This window comes from Camponotus vicinus, unplaced genomic scaffold, assembly GCF_025532165.1.
Source record: "Camponotus vicinus isolate PSW18456_S1 unplaced genomic scaffold, iyCamVici1.0 SCAF_8, whole genome shotgun sequence".
Taxonomy (NCBI): Eukaryota; Metazoa; Arthropoda; class Insecta; order Hymenoptera; family Formicidae; genus Camponotus; species Camponotus vicinus.
In genome coordinates, this window is record NW_028141980.1 from 10883984 (window position 1) to 10899942 (window position 15959).

The 15959-nt window shown below is 39.6% G+C and overlaps 1 protein-coding gene across 1 annotated transcript in view; it reads left to right on the top strand.

Moving 5' to 3' along the window:
- Positions 1 to 14350, top strand: part of LOC145976060 (uncharacterized) — a 48283-nt gene extending 33933 nt beyond the window's left edge. Inside the window, exon 3 of the transcript XR_014440167.1 lies at positions 14339 to 14350. The gene's annotated coding sequence lies outside the window, so the exon portion shown is untranslated. The remainder of the gene's footprint in view (positions 1 to 14338) is intronic.
- The last annotated feature ends 1609 nt before the right edge of the window (positions 14351 to 15959 follow it).

Genomic DNA, 15959 nt, shown 5'->3' on the forward strand with positions numbered 1-15959 from the left:
TTTTTAATATAATATTTGAAGATCATTTTGTCATTAATTATTACTTACAATTATTGATAAATATTAGTGACATAAAATTGGCAGTGAGTTGAGTATGCGCTCACTCTCGTGTGATCTTTTAGCTTCTTTAGCAAATCGGAATGAATGACTGGATGTTGGGGAGTAATGGCTCGGTAATATGACGGGGGAGAAACACGCGTCGACCGGAAACGATTCAATCCAAGAATAGGGTCTCCTTTCACTATTATTGTTAATTTATCGTTCGATAAATGACGCAGCTTATACTGTAGCGAATAGGAGTATTAAGTCGTACCAGGGGTATATATATATTTTGTTAATCTAGGACAAACTACTCCGTTATTCTTGTCAATAGCACTTGTGCGATTAATTTTTTCAGCGTTATTTTTATATATTTAAAAGCACTGAGCAAGTATATTTAAAAAATATATTTACATTTTAATTTTAAGTATTAAATCTAATCATAAAATTTAGATATTATAATTCTGAAAAGATAATAGTACTAAAAATGAGATGCGTTTGAAATATAAAACAATATTAAAGAATTTTATGCATTGCAATAGCTGGTATATATTGCTTTCATGAAGTAAATATATATCTTATTATTGTGAGACTTCGTTCTATAAAATCGTCGTTTGCGGTTGCTTTTTACAGACTAGCGAACAGACGACATCTGTCCAAAGATCCTTTTTGTTATGTCATTTTCTGTCGCGTTGCTGCGAGCGATGTTCCTAAGCCAGCAGATTACGCATCGAAGATTGGCATGACAAAAATGAGGCAATACATGTTTGTCACATCTGCCTGTCGAAATTGCCGAAAGGCTTTTTCATAAACGCAAAAAGGGCTAAGAGCATCGGTTATTATTAAATTAAATCAAGAAGCCATGAAAAATCGCGCCAAAAAACATTGTCTTAAATAAATACAATAAATATAAAAGTAATAATTTGTCATAATTTTGGTTAAAGTTTCTAAAGTATTAAATTTATTTCCTATTAAAATACTTGATATATTGGACAATTTTTTATACCGGTTTTGCGGGACATATCGATTCTAGTGGTTGAGGAGCGTGCGTCGTCGGAGAAGGATTAATTCCACGGGCCAGTGATCTTTTATTCTTTAAACGGCGATACCGGCCCGCCAACTGCCAGAACGAGAAAAGAGAAAATCCTATTTGGATTCATGGAGAGCATTCCATGGGCTCGTCATGGTCCGCAGAAGAATGAGCCGTCGTTTATCAGCTGGGCGTGGACCGCGCGGGCGTTTGTAATAAATTATTTAATTAGTACGGTATTTAATCAACGCTCTTCTCGCGCGCCCTCCGTGAATCTCGAACGGACCTCTGGGTCACACAAAAATGGTGGAGGTTAACGATTGCTCGATACCAGCGTGTCCAGTTAGGCTCGTGAAAGCGATAGGCTTGGTCTAGCGAGGTTCTAGCGAATATGAAATGCCTCTATCGTCTCATCTCGATAAAAAGTCACTGTAATTTATATCCTACATGTCTTTTTGTTATACTTATTTCTATTAGTTGACTGGCGAATTAAAAATGCCGTGAGAATGATCAAAACGCTGATTATCTCGCAAACACTTTTTTCGACGAGTTCCTCGATCAAAGGCAGAAGAGAGCGGGAGAATCGCGGGGGAAGAGGATGTGGGCGCCGCGCGAGTCCCGAATCCGGCAGGCTGAGGCAGGAATATCGGTATATAATACATTGGGGCCCAGACAGGCCTTGTTTATAATGGGTTGAACAAGGGTGCTAGAAGCCAGTGGGGGCTCCGGCCCCCCTAAGGCGCGGGTCTTATGGGCCCCCATAGGGATCGACGGTGTTAACCGGCGGGCAGTCTCACTGCGGTCGCTGTTTGCTCATGAGCCGCGCGTGGTATTTAGGGATAACAAGAGGGCCACTTCATCATCCGCAGGAACGACGACCCCGCGATCCTTCGCCCCTTTTCTCTCTTTCTCTTTTTCGTTTCTTTTTCTCTTTTTTTCCTCTCCCTCCTACGATCGCGCTCTTATTCGTCTCGCTCGTCTTGCTCGCTATCGTCTTCCGAATCGTCTCGCTTATCTCTTCGCAGTCTTTGTCTTCCATGATTGAAACAACAATAATTGCTAAATTTTAGATAAGAGAATGAAAAATGAGATATAAAATGGGAGAATTTAACAATTTATTAAATTCTAATGATAAATTTTGTTAGATATCTTTTTAATACTCATGGAAGATAAGCTCAAACTTCAACAAGTATATTCAAATATATTCATTTTTATGATAATATTCGTGTAATATTTCCGAACACGTTAGACACATTGCTAATTTACACCATTTAGCAATCTACTAAGTATCACTATTCACACAGGCTGGGAAGTCAACTCGAGGGCACAGCTTGACCGGTCCGGCCTGGCCGAAAAAATGGATCGCTCCGGGGATAGGGCCCTCTTATGGTAATCCCGTGTTTATGCGTTGACAGTCATCCGAGCTTCCGAAGCGCGGGGGAAAGTATGCAAATCCAGCGTAGTCAAAGATTGAATTTCATTTCGTGCCTACTGCCGGCGCGCGGCGAGGTAGAGGAGGCTGCGGGGGAGGGGGAGGGGGAGGGAACTCGGCCGACGTTTGACACATCCGCGTCCGCCGCGCGGGAGATAACCTTTCGTCACCCGGCGAAATGCCGGCTGACCTTTCGGCGTCGTCAGCTTCCTGCTTCCATATGCATTAGAGCTCGGACGTCGACGACGGGCTGGACGACCGGTCTTTTGATATCGAGGCAAGCATCGCGCCGCATCGACCGATTAAAAACGGCGACAAATCTCCTCTCCACAGATATTGAAATATGTCGATGCTGTGTGCTTCCCCCGAGTAAGTCCATTTGTCCTTCTTAAAGATGACGAATGAGACTTTATTTATTTTTATGCCACCTTATGCTGCAATCTCTGCAGGATTTACTAGTGTCTTTTTCTACTGTCTTTTTTTCTGTATTTTATTTTAAGAACTATACATCGCACATATTTTGCAAATTCTATTTTCTTTTAATTAGAGTTTTTATAATAAGCTAGTTTATAAAGATTCGATGCTTTATAAAAAAGATTAATTTGACAAAAAGCATGGAATAAATAGTACAATCAGACTCTCTTTTTAATTTGTTAATATAAGAACACACTCTTGACACACAGTAATCTGTGTAAAAGTTGTACGTAATGTGTGCTGCTTTATAACTTGAATAAAAACATGATCTACTCCACCGACTGATCGTCTTCGATGCATAAATAATGCAAGAACAGACCTATTTGACCTACAGCTAGTTGCCTTATCAGCAGTGATATGTATCAGCCTTTCCGGTATACATTGTCTAAAATTTGCGAAGGGCCACTTATGCCCTCTGACATTTTGGAACTTTGCTCGCCGGGCGCTGTAATTCCGGACGTTTTGACCCGCTTCTAATTTACATTCGATAACATGAAATCGCATGCTTCCATTATATATAATATTATCTCACAGATCATCTTTAAATATAGTACTAGATAAAAAAAATGTATATTTTTTCGAAGAATTTTTAAATCGTCATGTGTGTAAATATTGCCAACCATTTTTTTTACTATTTCTAAGACATTTCATGTATCATATAACATCGCAGGTTACATAATTTGTCGCGAAATTACAAATTGTGAATCTAACAAAGATTTAAATTGAACCCGCATTTTAAATTACATTAAATTACATTAAAAATTATAAAAGAATAATAGTGTTGTAATTGACACGTTACTTTTATTACGCACACACAGCAGCTATTTAATCGCATTACTTTTATTGCGCCACAGGATCGCGCCGAAAGTAATGGGCATCCTTAAAGTGCAGCGTGCAACCTATATTTATCCCGAATCGGATCGGGCCGAGAATTACACCGGTATTACGTAAATTTCCGTGTGCACGGACTAATGTTGGTGCGATACGACGCGGCGACACTCGCACGTTTCGATCGAACGGTCGAGATCTTCGCGGTGGTTCATGAATTTCAAAAGTTCGTGCACGGACGGAGGGACGGTCGGGAGGAAAGGAAGGAGATAAAAAGAACCATTTTCACGGGCATAATTTTTCCATTTAGCCGTTGCATGAGTTTGATCGTGAGATTGTCGATTTCGGTCCGTGCCGACATATGTATGTAAACAAACGTGTACTAATGCGAATTAATGTGCCACCGGTTGTAAACTAATGACCCGTTTAAAACGTCGCCACCGCCTCAGAAATACGTGCCCTTCTGGTGGCCGTCGTTTTCCATCGATCCTTCGATCGTCACCGATCTCGAAAGGTAGCTCTCTCTCCTTTTGCATTCCTCTTGTAGATCACATCAACGATCTGTCATTCAACGTTCTTACAGCCCTAGATATCGGCGATATCGTTCACGAACGGTCTGTTTCATCTCGATCGCGAGTCGTTTTTCGTCTAACAGAAGGACCGACTTTTTAATGTCTTCAAATCGATGGATCTCTTTCATGTCGCGCGCGAAGCTTGCTAGATCACCTTAAGATGCACATGATAATTTATCTGTGGGTGAAGGAATAGTCGACGTGACGTGCTTTGGGAAAATATTTTTTTACGTCCCTCACAATAGGGTAGAGTTGTGAAAATTGATGGAGCTAATTCAACATGCATTTGAAAAATGTACGTTGTTATTTAGATTTCTTCTTTCTACATGATTCGATAAGAAGGACACATTGCAAACCTGTTAAAAAACTATATCGATTCACCTTCAATATCTCCTTATTTTATTATTTAATAATTTTCAAAAAATATTATTTTCCTGCATTAATACACTTGGCACTTCAAATTTCACCTCAATCGACGCGCAAAGTTCCTATATTTAAATTAGTATGATATATATGCGAAATAAGAATCTCTCTCACCAAGTTCTGTCGAGTCAAGAGAGCGATATCGTTTCCATCCAATCGACACGTTTTGCCAACACGTGTATCTTTGGAGGAACCGAGTCGTTCGCGACGATAACATCGATATGGACGATCGAGAGATCTATCTCGCCGACATACCTGTCGACGATTCACCGATCGTACAACTCCTATTGGACGACGTTGACGATTTTACCAACCCTTCGAACGACATCGCGATATCCTCGATCGCTGCCCGTCGGAAAAATGTCGATGAGACGGTGAGACCGATTTCAGATATTGCGCGAGCTATTTCTCACCGTTTTTATTAATACCCCGAGCGCGTTCCAGGGCCTCGGGAAGAACGTTGCCACGGCAAATTAGGGGCGAAGCGCCGCTCCACTCGTGAATCTCTTCGACCCTTCGTGAAAGAGGAGATGACTATCGTTTTGTCCTTGAAGGACTACCGTTGCTACCGGCGTGTCTTGTCGACGAAAACTCATGAATTCGTCGCTAATTTATCGTCGAGAGCCGCACTTCCCGTTTTTCCTCCAGTCAGCACGTCCCTGCATCCGGGATGACTATTCTTCTCCATCTCGAAGTCGAGGCTTGCCTATGTTTGCATTTCTAAACACCGAGTTACGAATAATCTATCACAGATTGTGGTTGATCTGTTGTATCTTTACATTTCTCAAAAAAATATCCAACGTTAATTCTGCGAGCCGTTCAAGAAACTGTCTTTCGCAGCGAATCTTAAATGGCAGATGATTCTCGCGGAGGCACTGAGGAAAGGGGAGAAGGAGAGAAAACGTAGAGACAAAAACGAAGAAGAAGAAGAAGAAGAAGCGGTGCGGCGCTCCGTGACGCGCTCGTGATTCCCTTTAGGCTCGAACTACGGAGCATCCGCGATCCGGCGCAGCATCACAGGTACACACAGACGCGCACATACACACGATGGAGGATAATAACCAATTATTTTCGAGTATATAATTAGAAAATTACGGAGTCAGCTCTCCGACACAACGCAAGGGACCTGGTCGAGCCTTGCTCCGTCGCTTCTCCTTTTCCCCTCGGCCTCCTCTTTTCTTTCCCTTTTCTTAGCTTCCTTCTCGGCTCCCTCATCCTGTCTCTCTTTGTCCTGTGTGTGCCACCTTCATACGTTACGCCGTCAGAATTGAGATACAGATACCACGGCGCAAAGTATAGACCGTGTAAGCTCGAGTCGCATGTGGACGATCTCATCGTCTCTCTCCTTCTCTTTCTTCCTCGTTAGTTTCGTTGCCTTCTTGTTCGCTTCTTCGTCTCTGCTACTACTCGTTGCTCTTCCTTCTCCTCCTTCAACTCTTGCGCGTGTAGGTGAGGGAGTAGAGGAGGGCCGACCTTATGGCCCTGGGCTACCGGGCTTCGTACCTATGCTGGTCCTCGTATATGGGGTGTCGAAAAACACGAGTGCGTGCATAGATATTTTTTAGATGTTTAATTATCATGATAATCGTACATCTCGTAAATACTCGATTATTTAAAAGCGTTAATTATTATGTTAATTTCACGCATGTAAAATTATTGATACAAAATTAATTTGAGATACCAATTAAATGTGTGTGATACATAACGTTGCATTTTATTTTTATTAAAAACCGCTTATAATTCGCCGTTATTTTATCAGGCACGATTTTACGAATGAATTAAAATAATTAATATGGAATAATTTCAATGAGATAGGTTATTACGTGTAATATTATATCCATCATCGCCTTTTTTTTAGCGTAAAGTCATGATGTTAAAATAATGATGATTTTCTAATGTCCTACATATTTACAATTATTTTAATTAATGATTTGTTACGCAGCTAAATTATTAATTCTTGCGACTAAATTATTAATTCTAATAATTATTAATCCTAAATTCTTTAGCAATCATAATTCACGCCGAGTTTAATTTTACAATTAATCTTATTAGGTGATAATCAACCGGGTTAATTCTCAGATGACATCTTACGTGCACTTCGATGCACTTGTAATTTAGAATCGACTTGTCGTCAATGATCCCAGCACGATCGTTCGTGAATGGCCAAACGGGTTATTAAGCGCGTTTCGTAACGAAGAATCATCGCCGCGATGCGATTAGAAAAGAAGAGGGGCTTGTTAGTCAGGAGATAATCGAACGATATTCTCCAAACCGATTATCTTATCGCCTTATTCCCGATTTCTCGGGCACAAATTGTGCCGACCCCTTGTAACTCACGATTTGTCCGAAATCGATCGCAATGATCGTCATTGAAAGCCAACTCTTCCAACGCAGTCGTCAATCCATCGCGAAATTTCACCGATAGAACTTAAGCTGATTTTACGAGATGATTTAAATTCTGGAAAAGACGAAGGTTCGGAATGAATTTGACGATATGTTTGCCGAAAAGAAATGAAATTTGTATATATTTTTCTTCTTCTCTTTCTTTTATATAATTAATAATATTCAATATTTCTCTCTCAACATTTCTCAATGTTTATCACGAATTATTTAAATCAGTCTGAAATCATTTTGATATTTCTGATAATGTTTTTCACGAATTATTTAAATCAATCTGAAATCATTTTGATATTTCTGGTACATTTATGAATGTTTACGGTAAAATTTGCTTCACGACGTGTTATACACCCGGTACAAAAGCTCCGCCACCCACTCGACCAGCAGGACCAGCCCTGGCGAATCGTGATACCCCGCGGACTAATGCCGATAATTACATTTTGCAATTCGTGAATTTCTTCTTTCCTTTCATGTTTTTCGCCGCGATCGTGTTCAGCTTCTTAGCTCACTTTAATCTCCGGAAAAAACTGGCTATCGATTGCTATTAGCTTCGCGCTTTTCTTTCCCGAGATCAAAAAACACAACAAAGAAATTTATCCGATCGACAAGTGACAAAGCTTTTAAGTGTATCTCTTAATTATTGTTACTTAAATATATCCATTTTGTTTGTCGGTAACTGTATTTTAATTTATTTGATACTTCCTTACGAGTGAGAATTAAACTTCACTTTCATAGTTGCCTTTGCAGTGCAGTTTGAAAATTAGGATCAGTTTGTATCCATCACGCTTCGGTTAGTATGTTCCTTTTGATAATTCCTGTGCTCGCATGCCTTTTACAATTGCATAATTTCCATATCAAAGCTAGCGATCTCGGCTAATCCCCAATGACTTACTCTACGTGAACACGAAGGGTACACGATCATACTCTCTGTCGCCAACTATCGACTGGTCCCGACGACATTATTAATCCCTTTCACAGAAGACGCCATAAATAAATTGTGTACGAACGAACGCGAGAGACGAGTAAGACGCCTCGAAAGAGCGACGATTCTACTCTAATGAACTATGTCGATGATGCGATCTAGATTAAAATCTCGTGGTCTTTGAGGTTTCGCTTGAATCATCGATATGTAATATGCTTCAATCCATGACTGTACATACTATGAGAACGTTGCATTCGGGTGAATAATTATTTCTTTCCTGCATGGATTGTATGAAATATTATCTTCTAATGATAGCTCTCTTCATTTTTCCCCCTAATATATCTTAACATATAAATATATTTTTAAAAAATGCAAATGTTTTATGTAAAATAATTTATTGCTATATTTTAAAGATAGATTCTGTGATCTGATCTTTATTTAACAAAAAACAGCAATAATTTATAAGCTAGTTATGAGAGTTAAGTGCATTGCTTGAGAAGTGTACCTCTAACTACCTCGGAATTTTATAATTTCTTATCAAGCGATCAATTTTACGCTGATCAGATCATAAAACAAATTGAATCGTCGTCGTTGCCGGGAGCGCATTGAACATTAAGAAGAATCGACGTCTTCGAGTGTTGTCGAGGAATCCGACTTGTAATAACCCGCTTTCGTTCGTTTGAATTTATCGGAGGGACCTGCTCACCGATTAATTACCGCGATCGAAGGAGCATTTTATCGACGCGTTACCGATAAGGACAGGAATAATCGCGAATAACGATAATAATGATAAGGATGATATGAAGTGAAGGACTAAAAGTAAAATGATTTGCAATTAGCTTCAAGAGCGAGCATTGATTTTTTTAAATCATGTAACTAATAAGTCTCTTGGAATAAGTATTTTGGAAGAGAATCGACAATAGCTTTGATATTGTATATTTACATATTTTTTAATTAATTTATTCTCTTTAAAATTATCGAAGATAGACTTGTTAGATTAGAAATCTTGATTAGAAATATTTTATCTATAATAATTGTTACTATCTTTTGAAATATTAATCTTTTTTCAAGACACTTTAAAAGAATATCTAAACAAAATTATTTTTACGAGACACTTTATCGAAAGTTTAAAAGTTTTATTATTTTTTATAAACGCGATCCTGACTGGGTCTGACAATTGTGAGAATAACTCGCGATTTTGATTCAGAATAGTCTTTAAAAGAGGAAGAGGGCAAAATAGAGGACGAATAGAAGGAGGGGGAATAGAGAGAAAGAAAGAGAGTACGTTCCTTCGTGTACGTGCGTGACGTCAATATGTCGAGGGTAATAAGATGGCCGGCGATAAAGTGGTGGGTGTAGATACAAGATAACAATCAGCTGCAGTAGCTCCTGGCAATCTCGTGATTACAGGCTTAGCCTCCAATCTCTCCTTCTTCTTTGCTCTCTTTGTCTCTCTCTCTCTTCTGCTTGTTTCGTCTCGAAGCTGCTACCTTCCTGACCGTGCCTTCTCGAACGACGTCCCACCTTTCTTCTTCCCCATCTCCCTCACGAAGCTTTACGATATATTTCATAAGCGGTATAGATCTGCCCACGAGGGGTACACCGATCTTCTCCTCCCCTTCAGCTTGGCGATCCTCGAGTTCTAGTCGTCCTTCTTTCCTCTTATAATTTTTCTGTCTCTCCGTCCTCCTTCATCTCTCTCCCGACTTTCCGATTTTCGCATATCGAATATTATAGGCTGATGGTGCAAAGGAGCAGAAGCCGCCAGGTTTCGGCGTCGACGGTGGTGCAGGGGTACCGAGGGGCCCCGAGTACCCGGGCTTCATTCCTCGGGCTCTCTCTCGGCCACAGGTACCTCTTAATAATAATTTCGATCGGTAAATTGGCGTGGTGCATATTTCAGACTTCGATCGTTATCTCTCGCGAGACTGTTGGTTGCCAGTGCTTTCGCCGCGGTTCCGTTTTCGTGGGGGATGGAAGAACGACGCAGCCTCGGGGCTGCACACGAACGAAGGACGAATCGTTCTCGCAACTCCTGCCACGACTAGAAGGGTTCGAAATCGTTGTTATGTTTTGATGAATGTAATCTTCAACGTAATGTAATTTTCAATGTGCAAATATATCTTACATACGTCATTTCCATCTTTGCTTTGCACATCAAATGTTTCATTTAATTGATTAACTCTTATTATAAGATGTATTCTTACTTATGTTTTTTTGCAATCCTTTTTTTAAAATAATAATATCTTTATTAAATATGTATATTTGTTACTAATCTTTATACTATTATTTTTTGAAATTGTTTGACGTTGTAGCTTCTCACTTTAAATCTGTCAAGATTTCGTATTTGTACTTCATTTTCTATTTTTTTTTCATCAAATGGAATTAATTATACAAGATAATCGTAGCGAATTATTCCGGTATCATTGTTACATCGTTTAATCAAGGAAGCAGCAGCGGCGAGCGAACGCGCACTAACTTTCAGCGGTAACGTCGCGCTCCTGGCTCGCTGCATTAGGCAAGAGCTCGAGCGCGGCGCTTATCGTCTCCTTAATCAACTCTATACCCAGAGCGTCGAAGTTTCCGCCGCAGTTAGCGGGTCCTTAGAGTGCAAGGATCAAATAGTCTGCGCCTGAGAGAGCGTCAGGTTCGAGCGACGAAAGCCCACCCCTCATTCTCGATTTCAAACGCAAATTCGCGTACAGCGTAAGGTTTACCAGGACCGGCGAATCCCGGGCGAGTTTCGTTCGTTCCCGCCAAGGATCCGCGGTCGACGAAGTTAGTCTCGAAAGCGATTCGATCCGCCGGCGATTATAATCGAATCCAAGATGCCTAATCTATTCCAACGGCTGGCTCCTCTTCCCCGGCTCTTTGACCCCTTGTGACGCTTTAACAGCTCCGCACCTTCCTGCTATCCATCGGGAATTTCCGTCCGGTTGGACATTGGCGATGTAGTTGAGCATTATAGCGGTCATCCACGAATTACCTGTTAATTCGTAGCGTCTTGTATCGCGTTCAATGTCTGACGCGTGTGTTATAAAGGATTAATTTGTTAGAATACTGATGACAAATCATTTATGGAAATTTGATAAATTTCTTAGAAATTCTGCGTAAAATAAAACTCATCGACTTTTTAATCGATGAATTCTTTCGATAAATAAAGGATGGATCTTTTCGTATCAAAAAGATTCCATTAAATCAAATAAAGATTAAGATTAAAGATTTGACATATAAAGAGAACAAAATTATATAAACTGATTTTTCCAAACTCTTTAATATTCTACGAATACCTATGGATATTAATAGCTCAAGTATTTTGCGCTACTTTATCTCCATTCGAAATAACTATCCTACATTTTTATACAGGGTGTCATTGGAGTAAGCGTAGATGCCCGTGTGTCACATCGCATGTCAGATCCACGCGGTGACGTCACCGCGGGGATGAATCGCGCCTGGATACGGCGGCCGCGATCATAAAAATTCAGATCACGGACCGGCGGCAGTAAATAAAACCATCGTCCTGCCCTCCCTCCCGTGCGCTAACATATTTCTTCACGCTCCTTACATCCTTCCACGCGCGAGCTATCGATTCTCCTTCCGAGCGGCCTAACGGTTGCGCTGTGGCAGATCGAACTTTTTAAAGTGGGAATGTACGAGACGGAGGGAGGAAGCTCACGGCTCTTCGCCACGACAAAGATCTTGACGTGCGGCTTGAAAAATCGTTTTAATCACGCAGTGATGGGCTTCTGAGAGGATAAAAGAAAAAGTAGGAATAGATGGGGTACACAAAAATACGAGACAAAAAACATGTGATTTTTTTTACTTTTTTCAGAAAATATTGAGATTGTAAAATTATAATATCTCTTTCTTCCCTTTTTTCTCTTCTTTCCTCTTTTCTTTTGCAAATATATAATTTATATCACCAACTTAATCATGTAAAAATATAATCAACAAAAGTAGATACTTTTATTCTAATTAATAATTTCTTGGATTATGTTTCTTCTAATGATATGAGTCTTTCTTATTTTTCATTATAAAATTATTGTTATTGTTGATGTTAAAAGAGATTAATTTGTCGGATAAATTTGCGAATGCAATCGTAATTAAAATGATCAGAAAAGATATAATAATATCGTATTATCTTCGAAGCTCTTTTCTTTTCTATTAAACTCTCGGCTTGTTCCATAGGTGTCACCGTATTTGTCAACGCATCCCTTCTTCGAGCAACCCTTCAAAGGGGTGTTCCACACAGGTTCCCCTCTCTTTACGATGGCATAGCCGCGTGCTGCTGCCATCTCGTTTTAGTTTTGCTCACTATGCACCAGATCCCCCCTTCTTCCCCTAAACAGCACCCATGGCACTCCCTCTTCTGTCCCCTCGAGTTCTGTCCCCACTATTCGTATCGCTGCCTCCCTTCTCTCTCTGAGCATCGAATCTCGCTGTCCCCTCTCCGTGTTACTCTTTTTCCCCTCTCCTTACCTCCACGGGAGCAGATACCCACAATAGGGAAAAACTCTATAGCGCACCATAAAATCCCTCATAGCATATATATATTTCGTATTAAAATATTAAAATATTCATTTCGGGCATAAAGGCGGCCAAATTACGTCGGTTAACGTCCTCCATTCACGTACGGGTGACGTAGCATTCCTTTCCGCTTTTTTTTTTTTATGACCGCGCGACCTACGACACGTTCTAAATATTCGTTTTTATAGGCTCCTCGGCGAACGGCATGCGCTGATTCGTAGATCGTTGTGGATTTTATTTCGGCGATTGTTAAAATGTGGATACTGTGCATATGTATGTATGCATGCATGTGATCGAATTCACAACGACAGTCCACATTGTGGCGTTGCACTCTGTTTTAACAAATGATCAAATCCGTGCGAAATTCGCGTGTGCTCTCATGCAGCATTTTCGGCTTACGCATATTTTGGGAAATGGATGCAACGAAATTTTGACAAGCTTTTGGACCATCGGTAGAAACTGAAAAAAAAATTTACGCATCATGCTCTATGCTTCTGATGACCGATGAAACGTGTTTGCTAACGAATATTCCATGTATGATGTAATGTTAGCTTGTATATTTTCGTACCTGTAGATGGTCCGAATGAGTCCCTTTTTTATGATCGCCAGGACCTACGACACGTTCCAAATATCCGGATTAAACGCTTTTGGATGAGCAGCTAGTCGTTAAAGATCATTAAAATGTTCTCGACCATCTTTCCAAGAATTTTATTATTCGGATTATCGTCATTATGATGCGAGTTTCAATGACACGTTAAAAAGGAGTACAATTGTATTTTGAAATGTATTTGAAAAAGATAGCCTAGCTAGATCTTGTGTGCGTATCCTATTATCGTGACCTTCCAACGTGGGCGAGGATTTGTGTTGTATGTCTAGGAGTGCGTTCGATACGTATTTCTCTCTTCGTGTCTACAAACGGATTTCGTATGTAAATACGTTCTCTTAGCCACCGTTACGAGCATTGTCGCGCATCGACGGTTGGCTGGGCGATTATTTGGAATTCGAGTGATATTTTCAAAGTGTCGCGGCTAATTTCGGTGCTAAGAAAAAAAGGACATTCTTATTTTGAAAATATCTTTAGCTTTAACATGGAAATCTTGAAGTGAGATTATATTGTGTTAATTAAAGAAAAATATAATTGCTTGAATAATTGCTTGAATGAAGCCATTTTATATAGTTCAATCAAGAAAAATATATTCTTATGATTTAAGATTTAATTTTTTTGAGTGGAAAGGAAACAATGTTAGGTAGAAAATAACATTTTTAAATCAAAGATTATAATTTTCTTAAAGTAGAATTAAATAATTATATATTCTTGAGATGACAATTACTATATTGAAATAAGATTATAATATTGTTGAAATTAAAGATTATTAAATTCTTCTAAGAAGATTATAGATTGTTGCGTATATATGAAACAATAAACGCGTTAATTTAAATATATAAATTTTGATTTGACATTTATTTTTTTTCTGTAAAGGGAAGAATCAAAATAAAATATGGTCAAAAATATGGCTATTTTACGTATCATATATAACTCTTGTTTATTTTATGTTATATATGAAAATATACCTTTAAAATGCAATAAATTAAATGAAGTTGCTGCACAAATGTATGCGATAAAATTTCCATCAATTATTTTAATATAATTTGTATCGATGAAATTAAGACGTGATAAGTGCATGTTATAATAGACCCTACATTATAAAGTCGGCAAGCGGAGAAAGAGGAAAAGGCGGACAAAGAAGGAAAATTGGTCGTTTAACGCCTAAGTGGAATCGATTTCGATGCTGATGTCGTGCACAAATGTTTTCGCACTCTTCGGTGAACCTCTGATCGTAGAACAAGATGCAACCAGGCCGTATATATCCCTCAGGGTTGAGCCCCGAAAGGTGCACCTAAATTATGCAAGCAACATTCAGGTAAAGCGTTTTCGCGCAGTTAGGACTAGGCCGTTGCTAGTTGTTTCCTGCGTTTTCTCGCACCTATCCTTTCTCTTTCTCTTCGTTTCTCGTCCCTCATCTTCCTTCCTTCCCCTTCCACAAGTTTGTTCCGTCTACGCGACGTGGAAACCAGCTAGCTACCTGTCGGATCCTAAGCAAATATTTCACGGCAGCATTCAATCCAATTTGACACAATGGGGGTACCGAAATCAAATTAAGGGTGCATTATGACGACGCGACCCACTCGATCGATCGACACGATTCAAACTTGACGAAACCTGGCTGTCTACATCGCCAAGATAACGATCGAGGAGATAGGAGCAATATCGTGATATCAATTAAGTGGCTAAAGCGATTATAAAAGAAAAATTTTCTCTTTCGCTCTATGTTTCTTATTTTGAAATTTTTTTAATCAATACGATACTACAAATAATTATTTCATTTATGACATTATTCAAGAAAATCATGTATTTTTTTTTCTATCAAATTCTAAGAAATTAAAAGACACATCAAACTTTTTCCTTTTTTGATTTGCCTAAAATTATCGATAATTTTACTTTCGTGTAAGTAAGCATTTTTTTTTACTCCTTTTTGAAGCCCCTTCCTCTGTTATCCAGTATTTTGCCGAAGACGCGCGCGTCGCGCGAAAATTGTATGCACATCATATCACCTCGGTCGAACGAGCGCTTGACGAGATCCGTCTTCGGCATTTTAAACAGCGCCATTCATAATCTGTCAGTTCGCAGCGATACATATGTAAAGACGATTCTATTATTGTCCCCCGTCCCTCTATATCTATCGCCTGTTTACAGTGTCCCACGATAAGCGGTGGCACTTATGGCAACGAGCCACCGTTGCGGGTATAATGAACGTGAATTTATGCGCTTCGCGCGAGCCTTTTATCAACCGCTCGTAGATCATCGGCGGTGTCGGCGTATCCGCGAAAAGTTGACGGACAACGGAAGGTAAAAAGCGCTAGAAAAGAGATAGAAAAGACGGATGACCGGTCTTTCGTTACGTCTCGCCGAGATCAGCGGAGCTGTTAATGCGCGGAACTCGTACATAAATGATATATAAAATCGCGAAAGTAATTTTACAGCCCCATAAAAAGAGAGTAATATACTTTAATATCTACTTAATATAAATGATAATGCATATGTAACGTTTATATATTGATAATGTATTTAGAATGATTAATTTGATAATATGACGTATATTATCGGCATCTCAGATATTCCAAGATCCAAAAACTTGAGTAAGCTTTGCGTATTCGTGTATACTTGCAGCAATGAAATGGAGAAAGGGGACGTGGCGAGTGAAATTCCAGAGACCGTTCGCGGGCAACGTACACCCGCGTACACGCGGAATGCAT